Here is an 18,125-nt window from a genome sequence, read left to right as displayed (position 1 = left end):
CTCCCGGTCCAGTCACTTTGCACCACTCAGGCAGAAAATAGTGGTGGAATCTGGTCCTATTTGGCTAGTTGAGAATTTGTCCAGCACAGGGATGCCTCAGCTGGTAGAAAGTGACACAGCTGTGTCCTGTGCCTCCCCACACACTCTCACAAGGGGCAGAAAAGGGAGAGATAATGAATCTGTGCTACTCCAATTCACAGCTAGTGTAAGATCCCACAGGGTCCTTATCCAGTTGGCATAAGTAAGAACAGCACCAAAGTTGCTCTAAGCAATGAAGCAGGACTGGTGCAAATGCACCATGAGAATCAGGAAGGCAAGTGGATCTTGGTAGCGGAAAGCATCAGGGCCAGTGGAATTACTTGGGATTTACACTCGTGACAACGACAACAGAATTGGATCCATCTTATCTGTATGCAACTGAACCATTTTTTTGTTGTAGAAGAACAGTAAGAACCTATACAAGTGTTTTCATGGGGGGAAGCTAGTTTATTAAATGTATGGACTTAATGAAGCATACACTACACGTTCTAGGCTTACCAGACAGTAACTAGCAGTCATGCGACTGTAGAGATATTGGTTTGGCCAACAGGTGGCTGTCATATTTTCTAATCTATGCAACAGACACATCCTAATGGGGCTCTGAAGCTGGGCAGAGGATAACAATTCTGTTTTGCGACAATGTTCTAGGTTTCAAAATTTGTTTTCACTCCACATTGGAACACAGCCAAAACCTTTTGAATGCTTTCATGGAGTGGAATTGTGTTGAAATGTCCATTTTTGATTGAAAATGTCGGGATTTCAATTCCCCTCACTGTCAAGTGATTGGCGTGTCCACCCTAGAGGGCAGGAACTTTAACATCAAACCCTTGGCTGAAAGCAGCACGTTACCGCACAACATTTTGACTTTGGCAAACAATCACTGCCATTTTCTCTCCAATGTTCCAAGCAGCTCCACTAGACTCTCTGATTGAGGTCCACTGCTACAGTAACTGAGCCCAGAGCCCATCCTGGGGGCGGTCACTGGGCAAAATGCTCCTGGCCCTGAAAAAGGCACAAATCCCACCTTGAACTCCCTGGTGTGCAAGCTGCACCAGCTAGCTCTGCAGACTGGGATGGAAGGACGGTGAAGCAATAGCCCCATCTCCTTCCCGCTTATCAATCCTTTCAGGGAGCGTTGTACGTGGCAAGAGCAGTCCCGAGTGTAACTGCCTTTCTCTGCCCCAGAGGGGTGTTATTGGGAGGGTGGGAGGAACCTCTCCACTATCCTCATGCACATCAGAACCAGGGACAACTTGGGTCATTGTGCACCAGTGCTGAAAATTAGAAGGCAAAACTATAAGGGTAATGGCAGATACTGTTACCCAGGGCTCTGCCAACCCAAAGCTCGTGGTAACTTTACTTTGTGCGTGGTGGTGTCAGGAAATAAGCCAAATGGAGACCCGGCCATAGATGGACTGGTAGAAACAATGTAAAACAAAAGCTCTCTTACTACAAAGCCAGCCTTCACTTAGGCTCAAGCACGTACACATACCTGCAACAGGTTAGTAAAACACCCTGACCTTCAACCCTCAATAAATACCCAAGTCTGGGGTGGCTTTTGAGTGGAAACAGCGACAGTTTTTCTATTGGCCTCATCTTCCAGCTGTCACTGGAGGATCCAGAAGCTGTGTCCAAGAAGAGATCACAAAGAACCAAGCCTCTCCCCCGATTTATCCTTGATAGTAGACAATACCACAACGAGGAGGAGGAAACAAAAGTTTCAAAAACGAGACCTCAGGTCACCGGAGTACTTCATTAACTAGGAGTGTTCCTACTGAATCTGCATATCTTGAGGCCCAGACAAACATCTCCCAGAGGGCATGCATGAATAAGCTGATTGGTCTTTTCCTGAAACACAGATCCCAGCGCATCCACCAGAGCATCAGGGAGGGGTGCAGGGTCAGGCAAAGGTTGAGCAAGAGGTTCCCCTCCTCCTCTCCTGGCTTTGTCATGCCAAGGCGGCCCAGGCCTGCAGGTTTGGCTGCTCTTAGCAACAAGTATGACGATCAATATTACACTATCAGATGGTCCTGGCCTTTTTACTGATCTATCTAAATCTCCCCCTAAAAGCTGAAAGACAAAAAGCTGGGAATGAATGAGAGTGGAGACATTTCACTCTCTTGCTCGCAGGTAACCAAACCACCACCTTTCTGTGACACTTTCTCAGGGTGCCCAGGACTTTATGTCGCTTTGTTACCCCTCCTGCCTCCAGCAAGAGGAAGATTGGCTTGTGCTTTGCTGGGTGTCATCTCCCTGACACCACCAGCCTGTTAGCCACCCAGACAACCTCCTCAGGGCTCGGCCAGCCCTTATTTTGCTTGGCAGGTTAACCACAGGTGTATTCCCCTAGCCCCCTTGAAGCATCCCCCTGCAGCATCCAGCCTTTAACTATGGGGCGCTCCCAGAAATTGCCAGGTAAGCTGACCCCAAAGAAACAATGCACACACCAGCTTGTTTGATTCAACTCGGGATCAGCTCCCGTATAACATCACGGCACTGAGATATACTTATAGTGCTAACAATCAGATATTGCTTATCAGAGGCTAAGATTTAAGAGATAGTGAATAAGGTTAATGAGGGAAACAGCAATGGTTACATATAAAACAAACATTCTCACGCTGACATCATCTGTGAACGGGCTTCCGTTGTGTTGGCCTACACTGCTTATTTGACATGGGAACCGAGCAAACAGGTGAATACACAACCTTTGTCTGGCAGAAACCTCTTTGTCAACCCGGCCTTGGACAGAGACTTTAAGACATATTTCCAGTGAATACACACAGCTCCTTAAATATCATCCGTACATCTATCTCAAAACGCTTATGAAGATCAGACGCCATAAGCTTTTATTGGAGACCTCGCTTGACCTTATTTGGATAAATACTATGAAAGCAATGCAGTGGGTGTAGTGAGTTTGTCAGGCCTGCCTGGAGTTACTGTTACAGAACAGGGTAGTGTAGAAAGTGAGAGCCAGGGGCCCAATATAATGGGCCGAGATGCAAGATCTGAGGCCTGAACCAAAGTCTGGCTTTAGGAAACATCAATTGCTTGCCTGCTTCGAAGTTCACTGACTGATACAGGAACGTGGCAGAAACACAGCATTGTTAATGCATTGGCATTCCTAAGCAGCAGTAACAGGAACACAGTATTGTTAAAAGCAGCAGTAGAGACAAGTCCCCTGATAAGTGCTAACTGCAGAAACACAATCACGAGAGACAGTACAAGTGCTCCCCAAATGGAAATACAATATAGGGAGGCAGAACAGGCTCCCCCCAAGATATAGTGGTGCACAAACACAATCATGAGGGACAATACAGAAACACGCTGACCTTAAGATAGAAGAGACAGAATGATGGATAAGAATGTTGTGCTTGATTTGAAGGCAAGGTATGGAACAGTAGCTGAAGTCAGAGGTGCAATGTAAAACTTGCTTGTATCACGGTATAAGAAACAGGTCCCAGCAGGAGAATCTTTGTTCAGCCTAGAGGATAACAGAAAATCCCGCTATTAACTGAGCCGGTCCATTGCGACAAGCACACATCTCCTAGTGTACCTGTAGCTCCTATGGGTGCTAGCACTGTGCTCCGCTTGCAATAAACCTGGCTGAGCACCTTTGCTGCTTAACTGAGTCTGTGATAATTTATGGGTCATGCTTAACGAGGTCTGTTGATTCAGCTAGCTGCAGAAGCTGAGACAGCATCCAGGGGGAACTCACACCAGCAGGGAACCCTTTGCCACTTGGCACTGAAGGTTCCTTAGGGTTACACCCTCCACAACCCATCCATTGCACCCTTCACCAGGGCAGACATCCCAGTTTTTCACTTTGCAGGTCTGGTCAGCATGCTTGTTCACGGCCAATGCCCCTCAGAAAAGTTGAGACTTCAGTACAAAAGAATACAAGTCCATTCTCCCTCCCACTTCTTTTGTTACAACGGTTTGGCCTTCGCCCCTCATCTGTTCAACAATCGCAGCCCCGTACAGATTCTGACGTGCATCTCCTAGTTCATAAAAAAAGATCTCTGTGCTCAGGCACAAATTAATGAAAATTAGACTCAGGGCTGTATGTTCTATTTTCCTTCTTGACCAAAAGGAATCATGTCAAGGTTTCCATTAGAAACGATTGTTTTCTGTTTTTGGTGAAGCTAATAAACCAATGTAAAGATAATTTGACAAAGATTCTAGATAGCTGGAAAGACTTCTTGGAGATTAAACTTTATTTAGCTAGAAGAGAAAATTGTTAGTGACCCTAAGTGCAAAATGAAGGGAGGATTTCAGAGAGCCATTCTTTTCTATACCTTCTCATTTTCTTTTCTTTTCCTATTGTTCATCATTCTCTTTTGTTTATTATTGAATCTCACTGTCATGAGTTGACTTTCACACACACACATGTGTACATATGTGTATATTTATCTATATATGTGTGTGTGTAATACACATACACCTATGTTTAGAAGCCATGGAAATTTGAAGGATTTTTTAAAAAATAATATATCATTTAACAATTACTAGGAATACTTCAGATAATATGAAGCAAATATGATATCTATGGAATTCAGTCAAAGCTTGGTCCCTAGAACTTATCAAGATGCTGTGAGAAACATAATGCAAATCAGATCTAATGTGCTGTGTGGTTTTGCTTCAATAAACAGTCAAAAAGAGAACATGTTTTTTCCTTCATTGGGGCTATGAAGTGGGCACCTGTTAAGGTGATTTGTTGCATGGGATAGTTGATTGTTTCTGTGCAGACAAGACTAAAGGAAGAATTCCACTGAAAGGGGTGCAGACGAGGAATAAGTGAAGGAGGACACTAGGAGTTATCTGTCAGGGGGTCAAGGCTATGCCCGGGTGCTGAAGCAATCGCACAAGAGGAGTAATGAATCCAGGGTGGAAGAATGGACAAATCTAAACACTCCCAGGCTGAGTTACAAGATTTAAAGGTTATTTTCCTCTGGTGATCAGCCAAGACTCCAGAGCAAATGCTATTGGGACTGCATAGTACCAGAAGCGCCCATTTCTGTTCTGCCGTCAGACATGTGAATAATCCAACTGCAGAGAAGATTACGCAGCTTCCCCTTCCATCTAGCTAGCATTGGCTAACATCTATTGTCATGTGATCTGAACAGAGAGAAGGTATTTTAGAACTTCAAAGCATTACCTACGGTGGATTAAACAACAATAGACTCTGCTCTTTGCCTTTCCCAGGTTCCAGAGGCTCTTGTCTGTTATTGTAATGTTCTTTTCTACAGTAGTTTCCTTGTCTTTTGCTCATAGCTGGAAGGCTTTCATAGATTCCAAGGCCAGAAGGGACGACCATGATCATCTAGTCTGACCTCGTGTATAGCACAGGTCAAAGAACATCCCCTATTTTTTGGGAGATAAGTGTGTCTTGTAAAATGTTGTGAATCTGACCAGACTTAGTGCTTAGTATCTTCTTTTCTGGTAGCTCGTGTCAAAGTCAAGGACCCTTGACCGAGAAAGGTATATCTGTGACTCTGTGCTCAGCATTGTTAGCTGTATTGGCCAGGAAGAACACATCTTTGTGTCGTAAGGTCATGGATGGAGAGGCACCACGTTGGCAGGATGGATCAGGAGGAACACGGGAAAAATGTTCTTCGTTGTTACCTTGTTTTACAGCCTGGCTCTTCTGTGGAGGGATGGAGGAGCACTTCAACCTAATAAAACTGAGTTTCAGCGCTCGGTGTTATTGACTGACTTACTGTGTTTAAGATATTTGGATACCCACCAAGAATCACTCGTTATGTGAGCACTATACGAAGGTTAAAAATAGCAATATTAAATTATAGCTGGGCGCAATGGCTCAGAGAGAAGCACCCACTCTGTCTTATCAGGTCAATACTCAGGTAGCCCATCAGATTTGGTCCAGCAAAGAAAATGACAGCTCTTGTTTCTACTTTGTCTCTCACTATCACCATTTCAATACATCTACCTAGGTATTTATATGGCTTTGATCTCTGCTGCATCTGAGCACCTCACAATCGTTAATGGATTTTTATTCTCAAATGTACTTCAACTCGCTGCCTTTTCATGGAGAAATGTATTGCAAGCACATAAAGCTAGCTGTGTTCAGAGCCATGGGTCCACGTCTATCTGAGATCAAAGCATGCTATGATATTGCCAGTGGTGACTATTCTAAATTGGTCCTTCTGATTTGTGAAGGTTCACTGACTTAGAGGGAAGGGATAGTTTCCAGCATGATCAGCATCCCACATGTTAGGTTGAAGGCCAGGTTGTCTAAAGTATTCAGTACTAGAGCTGGCTGAAATTGGGAACTTCTGTCCTGCTGGAAATTCTGAGATTTCAAAATCTGGGTTAGTCCCAAATTGGGGCATGAATTCAAAATCTCAGAACATTTTGTGTGAAATGAAATATTCCAAAACTATTTTCATTTGACATCATGGTGAAGTTACATTTCAAGAACATTTAATTTTGATAAGATTGAAACATTTCATTTTGACTTTAATATAATGTAACATATAATAGAACAGAACGCAAACCAAAATGTTTTAGGGCTTTTCTATGCTTACCTCCGAGATTCGGCGGCAGTCAACCGGAGTTACACAAGCTATGCAAAAAACTTGCGTAACTCCTGTTGACTTCTCTGCTTCTCTTCTGCGCGCCGTCGTCACTGCACTGCGCTGACAGGAACCGCATTCCCATCGACGCAGAGCTACGCCATTTGAGAAGGTGGTCTTAATACAACGATTTCTGGATCCACTGAGCGGGTCTTCACTGACCGCTCAGTCAATCCAGATCAGTCGATCTGACGGTGGCGAATTTGCTGCTGTCACTGAAGACATAGCCTCAATAATCTCCCTTGAAAATTTTCACAAGATTGTTGTGTTCCCGCAAAATATTTTGATTTGGTCAAACCTGTTCCATTGGAAACTTTGTAACCAACTCTGCTCCTTGAGCCCTGGAAACAGCTGTGTGCTGAGCCATTTTGAATCCCGGGCCAGCTGGCATAGAATCCTAGCAGATGAGGGTTGGAAGAGACCTCAGGAGCTCATCTAGTCCCACCCCTTGCTCAGAGCAGGACCAGTTTCACTGAGATTCCTGAATAAGCGCTGAGCTCTTTTGAAAAATTGGCTGCCAAGTGTACAGCACTGAGCCACAACACGATAAGTAAAAATTATTTCTATGTCAAGCATGTCTAAACAAAAGCAGTCAATTACCTCCTCTTATGCTGAACGGCTGAGATGTCACAGAAGTACTAACCAGCTCTTAGAACAGAAAAAACCCCAAACAAACAAAATCTACACACAACTTTACTGCAGCAGTTCGAAATGCAGCCGCAACCCAATTTATTAATAATAATACCTAGCTCTTGTATAGCACTTTTTATCAATAGCCATCAATACACTTTACAAAGCAGGACTGTACCATTATCCCCATTTTACAAATGGGTAAACTGAGGCACAGAGTGGTGAGGTGTCTTGTGCAAAATAATTCCCAAAGTCAGGTGTTGAAGCCAAATCTCCTGAGTGTCAGGCCAGCACACTAACCACTAAGACTTACTGCCTCTCTGTCTAAAAAAAGAGGATGCTTATAAACTAATATCAAGTAATTTATTAACAACGTCAGCAGATATCTTCACAAAAATAAACAAACACTGAAAGTGGAGAGCTGTTTATAGCCATTGGCATGAGAACTATGGGGTCTGCACATTATTCAGCTTGCATATTCCTATAGCATCCTATCAAAGGTCACCAGAAACTCTGGATGAAACTGTGATCAATAACTGCACTGCTCTGCCACAAAGGAATTCTCCACAATCAGGGTAAAGCTCATCTATTAAGGACACAGCTTTTAAGGGTGGCGAGGGGAGGCAGGTGCCACAGTTTGCTTCATCCATAGGAACTAAGAATCATCACAAACCTCGGCGCTGTCTGCACCAAGGGCCAAGTGCATTTCTTCAACCTGCCTTCTCTGACCTAACCAGAGAACAGCATGGACATTTTTAAAGCCCTACTGAACCAAAACCCTACCCTGTACGCACAGCTGCCCCGCTGGGGAGAGTGTGAGAGAAAGAACAATCCTCATGTGGCAGATATTAGTCCCATTGATTAATGCACTTTAATGGGCTTTAGATACAACAGGGATAAGCATGGGAAAAGAAGCTGTGTAGAATAGAATAGACAGTGCCCAAAATGATGTGCTCTCTCTTCGTAAGGCCCACGTCAAAGGCTCATCTGAGCTCCCTTGGAAATCCAGCAGGCCCATATGTTCCCCTTACACACTCAGTTCGGCACAAAAGCCTATGCTAGATGTTTCCCCAGCCTGTCTGTCAATCCATCTAGCCAGGTATTTAGGCTGCCCGGGGATCTGTGCTCCTTGCTGTTTGGCATATTTGCACTACTATTTTTAAAGGATATTTCTGGGGGGGGGGTTTTGTTTTAACCTTTCCTAAGAATATTGTATAAGAATGCTGATTAATTAAGGTTATAAACAGGCATATTTTTCAGATTGTATCCTGAATAACCAGGGCATTTTTAATTCCTTTTATTATTCTTCAGTAAACTGTAGCAGTGTAAACCTGAGCTCCTCCCATATCATTAAGCAGAACATAACCCGTGTTTGGGAATGAGTTGGGACTGTGGGGACAGGTGTGAGACTCTGGTTTAGATCCATGACTGAAATGCAAAGCCTAAAGGCATATTAGGTCTGGTATAAAGAGAAGCAGATGCAGCTTTTCAGATAGATAAAGTGCCTTTAATAGCCATTCCATGGTCTGCCACTTGTCCATCCTTTTAGGCATTGTGATAATGGGCACCAGTAAATTCAAGGGAAAGGAGATAAGTGAAAACAAGGATCTTTTAGAAATCGCCTGAAGGACTGAAAGGCATTTGCAAATTAAGAATGGCTTGACATGCAAACAAGATTAAATTCCTGAGGCAAGGAATCAAAAAATCATTGAAACAAGATTGTTAATGTACAATTGGGATTATGTATAGCTGGGATTATGTTTTCCAGGATGCATTACTTTGCACTTATCAACATTGAATTTCATCTGCCATTCTGTTGCCCAGTCACCCAGTTTTATGGGATCCCTTTGTCACTCTTCACAGTCAGGTTTGGATTTAAGTATCTTGAGTAATTTAGCATCATCTGCAGACTTTGCCATCTCTCTGTTTTTCATCTCTCTGTCTTTTCCAGATCAGTTATGAATATGTTGAATGGTACTGGTCCCAGTACAGATCCTTGGGGGAACTTGCTATGTATCAGAAAACTGACAGTTTATTCTTACCTTCATTTCCTGTCTTTTAACCAGTTACTGATTGATGAGAGGACCTTCCCTGTTTCCCATGACTGCTTACTTCGTTTAAGATCCTTGGGTGTGGGACCTTGTCAAAGACTTTCTGAAAGTCCAAGTACACTATATCCACTGGATCGCCCTGGCCCACATGCTTGATGAAACCCTCAAAGAACTCTAAAAGATTGGTGAGGCATGATTTCTCTTTACAAAAGCTCTTTTGACTCTTCCCCAAGATATTGTATTCTTCTATGTATCTGATCATTCTGACTTTTACTACAGTTTCAACCTATTTGCCTGGCACTGAATTTAAATTTACCAGCCCATGATTTCCAAGGTTTCCGCTGGAGTCCTTTTAAAAAATCAGCATTACATTAGCTATCCTCCAGTCACCTGGTACAGTGGCTGATTTAAGCAATAGGTTACACACCACAGTTAGTAGTTCATCAGTTTCATATTTCAGTTCCTTCAAAATGCTTGGGTGAATATCATTAAGTCCTGGCGACTTATTGCTGTTTAATTTATCAATTTGTTCCAAAACCTTCTCTATTGCCATCTCAATCTGGGACAGCTCCTCAGATTTGTCACCTAAAAAGAACGGCTCAGGTGTGCAAATCTCCTCACATCCTCTGCAGTGAAGACCAGTGCAAAGAATTCATTCAGTATCTCCAAAATGGTCGTGTTTTCCTTGAGTGTCCTTTACCACCTTGATCATCCAGTGGCCCCACTGATTGGTTGGCAGGCTTCCGGCTTCTGAGGTACTGAGAATTTTTTTTTTGCTGCTAGTTTTTGTTGCTTTTGCTAGTTGCCCTTCAAATTTTTTTTAGCCTGCCTAATTATACTTTTACACTTGACTGGACAAAGTTTATGTTCCTTTAGATTCTCCTCAGTAGGATTTGACTTCTGATTATTAAAGGATGACTTTTTGTCTCTAACTGCCTCTTTAATCTCCTGTTTAGCCTTTTTTTTTGTTGTCCTCTTACTGGTTTTTTGTTTGTTGTTTTTTTTTTCTTTTAATTTGGGTTATACAGTTAGTTTGAGCCTCTATTATGTAGTTTTTAAAAAGTTCCCATGCAGCTCGCAGACATTTCATTCTTTTGACTGCTCCTTTTAATTTCCATTTACCTTCCTCATTTTTGTGTAGTTCCCCTTTTTGAAGTTATATGCTACTGAAGTGGGTTTCTTTGGAGTTTTTCCCCCTACAAGGATGCTAGCTGTTACCACTCAAGAAAGAGGTCTTGGAATCATCATGGATAGTTCTCTGAAAACATCTGCTCAAAATGCACGGGCAGTCAAAAAAGCTAACAGAATGTTAGGAACAATTAAGGAATTACATAGTAAGAAAGTAAATATCATAAAGCCACTAAATCCATGGTACGCCCACACCTCAAATAGTGCATGCAGTTCTGGTCATCCCATGTCAACAAAGAGATATTAAAATCGGAAAAGGTGCAGAGAAAGGCAGCAAAATAATTAGATGCATGGAAGAACTTCCATATGGGGAGAGATTAAAAAGACTGGGACTGTTCAACTTAGAAAAGAGATAACTAAGGGGGGATATGACAGAGATCTATAAAATCTTGAATGGCGTGGAGAAAGTAAATAGGTAAGTATTATTTACCCCTTCACATAACACAAGAGCCCTTACATTTGCATTGAACATTTCTGCTTTCTTTGTCTCTGCTTTTTGGGAAACAGCGTTTACATCTGAAACGCTATAGTGCCACAGCTGGAATGTTTAAAAAATAAGTCCTTGTGAGTCTGGTTTCCAGCAGCTCTTTCTTTTGCTGTGCTATGTCCAGCCATTATTCTTCATTATTCTTGGGTTTTTATTCCTAATGCCAAGAGTTTCCTCAGTGGAGCAAAATTAAGTCGACTGTCTCCTTTAAGGATGAAGTTGGGACTGTATATGTTGTGCCTTCACATTATGCATGAAGTATCAAAAGCACAGTACATGTATTGCATTCAGACTCTGGTTTTAAAGGAGACTGAGCTATTTATTTCTGTCCCGTGGGAAAACTTCTGAGGTAACGAACAGACTGCCAGGGCGAATGAAGAAAAATGGTGATAGCTCCCAAACAGAACACATACGTATAAACAACAACAACAACAACAAGTTATTGATGACATTAGCAGGACAGTGAGAACAGGAATGACCCGTGGGAGATGTGCAAAAATACCGTCCATAAATGGGGAAAGATAAAAAAACAAGCAACTTTGGGGACGGAAAATCTTTCTGATGTGGCCTAATCTTTCAGGGCCACATTGGGATAGTTCCAATGCCTATGGGTATGTGGAGATATTTAAAAGAGCCTTCCGCCACCCCTTTAGCCCACCTGTGCTCAAGGAAATGTAGGGATTGCTCCTTCTGTGGGAGTCAGGGCCACCCACTATTCCAAAGCAGTCAGGGAAAGGTGAGTAAGAGCAGGACATTATCCTAGAAACGTAGGGCTGGTGGGGACCTCAAGATGTCATCAAGTCCAGCCCCTGTGCTGACGCAGGACCAAGTAAACCTAGACCACCCCTGACAGACGTTTCTCCAGCCTGTTGTTAATAACCTCCCATGACGGGGATTCCACAACCTCCCTGGGAAGCAGGTTCCAGAGCTTAACAGTTAGAAAGATCTTCATAACCTACCTCTCTTGCTGCAGATTGAGCCCATGACTACTTCTCCTACCTTCCGTGGACAAGGAGAACGACTGATCACTGCTCTGTTTATAGCAACCCTTAACGTGTTTGAAGACTGCTGTCAGCTCCCTTCTCAGTCTTCTTTTCTCAAGGCTAACCATGCTCAGTTTTTTAAACCTTTCCTTAGAGATCAAGTTTTCTAAACTTTTGGTCATTTTTATTGCTCTCCTCTGGACTCTCTCCAGTTTGTCCCCATCTTTCCTCAAGTGCGGCACTCAGAATTGGACACATTACTCCAGTGGTGAAGAGAGCAGGACAATTACCTCCCAGGTCTTATGTACGACACTCCTGTTAAAAAAAACAATGAGAGACCTGTAGCACTTTAAAGACTAACACATATAATTTCTGCAGGCATAAGCTTTCGTAGGCTGCAACCCATTTTGTCAGATGCAAGAAATAGAAATCCAATAGGGGGTATATATACATCCAAGGGTAAGGAACAACAGTGGGGAGGGTAGGTGTTAGTACGTAGGTAGGTGTTAATACGTCCCAGAACAATATTAGCCTTTTTCACAGCTGCATCACATTTTGGACTCACATTCAATTTGTGAGCCACTAAACACCCAGAACCTTTCTCAGCAGTACTGCCACCTAGCCAGTTATTCCTCATTTTGTAATTGGGCATTTGATTTTTTTCTTCCCAAGTGAAGTACTTTGAATTGTCTTTATTGAATTTCATCTTGTTGAATTCAGACCAATTTTCCAATTTGTCAAGGTCATTTTGAATTCTAATCCTGTCCTCCAAAGCATTTGCAGCTCCTCCCAGTTTGTTTCCTTCTGCAAATTTTATAAGCATCCTCTGCACTTCATTAGCAAAGTCATTAATTAAAATGTTGAATAGTACAGGACCCAGGACAGACCTCCTACGGGGTTCACTAGACATGTCCTCCCATTTTAACAGCAAACCATAACCACACTTTGAGTATAGTCTTTCAACCAGTTGTTCACCCACCCTATAGTAATTTCACCTAGATCACACTTCCCTAGCTTGCTTATGAGAATGTCATGTGGGACTGCGTCAAAAGCCTTACTAAAATCAAGATATCTTATGTCTACTGCTTCCCGCCCATCCAGTAGGCCAGTGACCCTGTCAAAGAAGGAAATTAGGTTGGTTTGGCATGATTTGTCCTTGGAGTTTCTCAGATTTGTCCTGGAGTTTCTCAGATGAAGACACTATGTAAGAGGAAAAGCCTCTGACTTTTCTTATTACTATTTAGTATGCCCAGATTTGAAGCTCCACCCACTTTCCCACTTTTTTAGTGTCAGATCTAATAACTCCAAGGTGCATGTCTAAACCCTTGCACAACATTTTGAAAATAGACTTGTATGACAGACAGTCGATTTCTAAGTACAAATTGACAATGCCTTAAATCTTTAATTCAATGCGTCTTTATCAATGAACTGTGACATTGCCCGTAATGCGCTTGAAATTCTTGCTGACCATTATGAATCTGAAACTGAAATTCAGAACTGATTCACTCCTTAGCTAGCTGGTTTTGAAGAAAGCCCTCTAAAATGCGTACAGTTTAACCATTTCCATCCATCGGACTCAATAATCTTGTGCCTCTCTTCAATGGATTCAACTATTTTTATTTCTCAGATCTAATATTTCAATTAAAATTTAATTGCCCTTTCAAAACCACCACTGAGACTCTTATTTTCATCCTTTATGTAAGAAAAGTTAGAATTAAGAAAAGCAACTGATGTATGACAAAGAGGTTCACGCCTTGTGTAGCTATAAAGGCTAACTTGAAACCTCTACCTTTCAATTCTGCGATATACTACTATTTGGGACCATAATTCTGTACAAACACTGCTATAGATGAAGATTAAAAGGAGGATCAGGGTGCAAAAGGTTAATTAAAACACTCAAAGAAGAATAGGAAGGACAATTAGAATGCAAGTCCAAGCATCAGGGCTACATTTAGCTTTATGGGATATTTTACAGCTGGTCTCTGCTAAATGGAAAACGATTTTTATGTCACCATAAACTACACTTAATTGTAGTTTTTGCTGCAGAAGTTAGTGCATTCTTATCTTCTTTACACTTCAAGTTTTGCTCTACTTTCCCCAAATTTCTAATTTATTCTTGGCTTGTTTCCTCTGCTTCACATGATGGGTTTTTTTGTTTGTTTGTTTGTTTGTTTTTTTGAGTCAAATCACTACCAAGACCTAGCCAGCAGCTAACTAGTTTATGGATGTTTGCCTCCTGCTAGTGACACTCAGCAACTTCTGAGCTCTTTCAGTCACAAAGTCCAAAGCAGTTGTCATGTCTGTATCTCTCTCTTCCTCTTGCTTTCCTTCTACAACTCCACAGTGATGTGCTTTCAGACAGTGTGCAAGTTCTTTTGTTATAATACTGCTGTTAGCGCCCATCCGTAAGGTAACACAGAGTGGTGGTTGAAAGGCATCTTCCAGATCTTAATTAGTGTAGGTGTTATTTCATGCTTTCCTTTTCAGGGCCTGATATTAGTCCCATTGAAGATCCTAAATAAGAGAATTGCCTGTGTCTTCAATAGCAATAGGATTGGCCCCTACTGCCAGAACCACTCACTAACATTAGCAATAGCAGGTCATTCTTCATATATGCACAGAGCACATACGGAAATAATCTGTGGATTGAAAACAGTTCTCTGAATCAGAAAGGGCAGCATCATTTGCTTAGCGGCCAGCGTGCTCTTTGCGTGTTTATTTTATTTCTATTTTCTGTGTGCTCATCTTTGCCTAAAGGAAAGCAGAGTTCAAATCAAGAGGAATTTTTTAAGCCAAAGGTGGCAAATCGGCTTCACTTCCCACCTCTAGTGTATGTGGAGAACTCTATGGAGGGGTTAAAGGAAGAACATTTGAAAGTGCTTTGTGGCTTGTCAAAGGTCACCCAGCAAGTCTACAGCAGAGCCAGCAATACAACCCTGTCCTGTGCTTCACCAAAAGACCATTCTTCCTCTAAGCACAGCAATAGACTCTTCCACAGGAGAATAGACACCATGCAAGAGCAGCTCAGCAAAAAACCAAAAACAAATAAAGGCGCGAGTGATTCACTGGGTGTGTTCAAAGCTGGAGATCCCAGTTATGGGCCTTGAGACTTCCACTTCTTAACATGAGGCCATAGCATGTGAGTAAATGAGGGTGCATAACTTGATATTACAAAAGTGAGCATGCTCCCATGTCACTTGTTCTAGAATGCTAGGACTGGGATTTCCCTGATTATTTGCCCATATTGGTTAAACTATATCCAGATTAAGAAGAAACTGAAAAAATCTTAATATTAAGTAGTCTTTGCTTTATCCAGCATGGCTCAGAGTGAATTAGGCTGGTCAGACAAATGTTTTTGCTATTACAGAGGAAGCAGAAAATGTCTTCCTAGATGGAGAGGAACATTATAGCTAGTTATGAAAGACTAGGAGTGCAAGTCAGTAGTCTCGAGTTCACTTTTGAAAAACCCAATCCAAAATCTCATAAGATGAACACCCAAAAATTGGGGCAGCCAACAGGCCACCATTGAAAATTTGCCTTTCACCACTCAATGCCTCAGTTTCCTTATCTGTACAATGGGATAGTAGTGTCTCTCTCCCAAGGGTGTGATATAAGGTTTGCATGATTAACATTTATGAAGTATGTTGAGATCATCTGACGAAAGATGCTGTAGAAAGCATCATCTATCATTACTGATTAGTCCTTAAATGAAGTGAGATTCAAAACCAAAATCCCACTGAGAAACAACTCAGATAACAGCAGTGAATTACCCTGAAACTTACTTTTATTCAGTGTGAATAATATAAAGAGATGTGAGAAAATATCTTGAAGAGTTCAGCACTATCAAGATGAAGTGAGTGCAGCATACTGGCTGCTACCGCAGTAGTGGGACATTTGCTATCTAAGTGAGATTTAAATGGTGTCACTTATTGGTAAATGGGCTGTACTCCAGACAAGTGTCCAACACCACACATGCCATTATTTGTTCGCTGCAGGAATCTGACTCATGCAAAATTGTGTTTCATTAGAGTATTTGTGTTATTGCATCACATTAAGTGTTATTTGGCTGGACACAAGATAAATCTGACCACGCAGCAGTTGGGTATCTTTATAACACAATATCACGTTTTATTCTATCTTGCCATTTTTCCCCATTCGTTTTTCAGCATAACTCCTCCACTGAAATCAATGGAAAGGGATGAAAAATGGATTGAGCAACACATCCCATGGGTTGGTGCACCTGCCTTTAGACACAGCGGGCCGAATTCATGGCAGCCCTGGGAAGGGCTGCCTCTGTGGGCCGAAAGAGCTAGAATGGAAAGTGAGGTCCAGCTCCTAAGAAGGTGTAAATCAGCATAGCTCCATTGACAGCAAGTGAAACTGATTTACACCAGCTGAGGATTTGACCCAGAAGGTAGATTTCTGCGAAGGAGAGGAAAAGCTCCCCTTCTTCCATTCTCAGCCCCTTCCATCCTGCCTTCAGTTACCATTAGTTTAAAAAAGCATCCCTGTTCAAGCCCAACTGGATGGCAAAGCCTGGCCAGGGTCCAGACAGCACGTGAAATAACTGGACCACCTACTGCTTTCCAGTTGCTACTTTTCTATTACAAAACCTAGCATAGGTAGCAAGAGAACTAAGCCCTCCTGGCTTTATTTAATACATAGTGCACAGTAGAGGTGACGTTACCACAAGTGAAACAGAGGCAAAACCCTAGGAGCATAAAAAAAAGACCATGAAACAAACACGCACAATTTTTACTGGCTTCAAGATACTGCAGGGTCTTAAACTAAGAAGAAATTGGCATGGAGCTGATAACTCCTGCTGAAAATCTAGTTCAGCATGTACAATGCTTATGCTACATTATAGAATCATCAGCAGGTCTTCACTTCAATTTACTCTTGCGATCTCTGAGTATTGGAGGAACAGAGCAATTTGCTTTTCTCTGCCTGTGGTTTTTTGGGTTATGTTCCTGTACTTGCAATTAATTTAAATTAATTATTTTTTCCCAATTGCAGAGAGTCTATTTATAAGCAGCTGCATTCTTTTTAAAAGAAAAATTGCATCTTCTCACTCATCCTCTTCTTTCTGATCTTTTTTAATCAACATAAAATCCCTAAATACTTACTTCCATGTTTTCAGTGTTTTCCCATATTGTACATTACTTGAGGCTGAACTATGGTAGCTTTCCAATATAAACCCAGTTTTCACACAAAACACTTGCAACTTTGTCAAAACCAAACCAATCTGTCAGAAAAGTCACAGATCTGACCTTACACCACAGCAATTCATTGGGAAATTTTCTTGATCAAGGTGTTTGAGAGAGATGAGGGTCCAAAAAATGATTTGTTTTCAATTTTTGAAAAATGTCCTAATTTGTTTTGGTTGGTCATAAATACAAATCCACGAGAAATTCTGTCCTAATCTGTTGGTTTTTCAGAGGACTAATGCGTTGGCCTATTTTTGAGTGCAATGAAGACTAAATATAGAGTTATTATAAGCAGTTTATGCAAGAGTTTCCTAGAATCCAAGGCCAGACTGTGGTCATCTAATCTGACCTCCTGCATAACACAGGCCACAAAACTTCCCCAGAATAATTCCCAGAGCGAATTGGAAAAATATCCAATCTGGATTTAAAAATTGTCAGTAGTGAAGAATCCACCGCCGCACTTGATAAATGTTTAATTACCCTCACTGTTAAAAATTTACAACTTATTCTACTCTGACTTTGTCTAGCTTCATCTTCCAGCCATTGGATCATTTTTCTCTGCTAGAATGAAGAGCCTATTATCATATTTTTGTTTCGCATGTAGATATTTATAGACTAATCAAGTCACCCCTTAACCTTCTCTTTGTTATGTTAAATAGATTGAGCTCTTTGATGCTCTCAATATAAAGCAGGTTTACTTGAAACTTTCTCATGGTTCTTCTATGAATTCCTTCTAATTTATCAACATCCTTCTTGAATTGTGGGTACCAGAAATACACGCAGTATTCCAGCAGCAGACGCACCAGTGCCAAATACAGAGGTAAAACAACCTCTTCGCTCCTACTCGAGATTCCCACCTTTATGCATCCAGAATCATAGAATCAGAGATTAGAGTTGGAAGGGACCTCAGGAGGTCATCTAGTCCAACCGCCTGCTCAAAGCAGGAC

The sequence above is a fragment of the Emydura macquarii genome, unplaced genomic scaffold (assembly GCF_026122565.2).
Source record: "Emydura macquarii macquarii isolate MOO-44397 ecotype Brisbane River unplaced genomic scaffold, CSIRO-AGI_Emac_v2 contig_1551, whole genome shotgun sequence".
In the NCBI taxonomy this organism is placed as follows: Eukaryota; Metazoa; Chordata; order Testudines; family Chelidae; genus Emydura; species Emydura macquarii.
Note: the sequence above shows the minus strand (reverse complement) of the source record.